The sequence below is a fragment of the Arachis duranensis genome, chromosome 1 (assembly GCF_000817695.3).
Source record: "Arachis duranensis cultivar V14167 chromosome 1, aradu.V14167.gnm2.J7QH, whole genome shotgun sequence".
NCBI lineage: Eukaryota > Viridiplantae > Streptophyta > Magnoliopsida > Fabales > Fabaceae > Arachis > Arachis duranensis.
In genome coordinates, this window is record NC_029772.3 from 39,288,840 (window position 1) to 39,289,590 (window position 751).

Below are 751 nucleotides of genomic sequence, written 5' to 3' on the forward strand. Positions count from 1 at the left end.
GAAGGGACCAAGCATCTTCATACGCTTATCTGAAATTCCCACCAATGAATTACATAAGTATCTCTATCTTTATCTCTATGTTTTATTCGTATATCACCCATATCCATTTGAGTTTTCCTGACTAAGATTTACAAGGTGACCATAGCTTGCTTCATACCAACAATCTCTGTGGGATCGACCCTTACTCGCGTAAGGTTTATTACTTGGACGACCTAGTACACTTGCTGGTTAGTTGTGCGAAGTTGTGTTTATGCCATGGTATGGAAAACCAAGTTTTTGGATTCATTACCGGGGATTATTTGAGTTGAGAAAAGTATTGATCACAACTTCGCATACCAGCAATGTTGGAACCTCCCAACACCAAACTTAGAGTTTGAATGTGGGGGTTCAACACCAAACTTAGAAGTTGGTTGTGGCCTCCCAACACCAAACTTAGAGTTTGACTGTGGGGGCTCTGTTTGGCTCCGTTTTGAGAGAAGCTCTTCATGCTTCCTCTCCATAGTGACAGAGGGATATCCTTGAGCTTTAAACACAAAGGATTCTTCATTCACTTGAATAATCAATTCGCCTCTATCAACATCAATCACAGCCTTTGCTGTGGCTAGGAAGGGTCTGCCAAGGATGATGGATTCATCCATGCACTTCCCAGTCTCTAGGACTATGAAGTCAGCAGGGATGTAATGGTCTTCAACCTTTACCAGAACATCCTCCACAAGTCCATAAGCTTGTTTTCTTGAGTTGTCTGCCATCT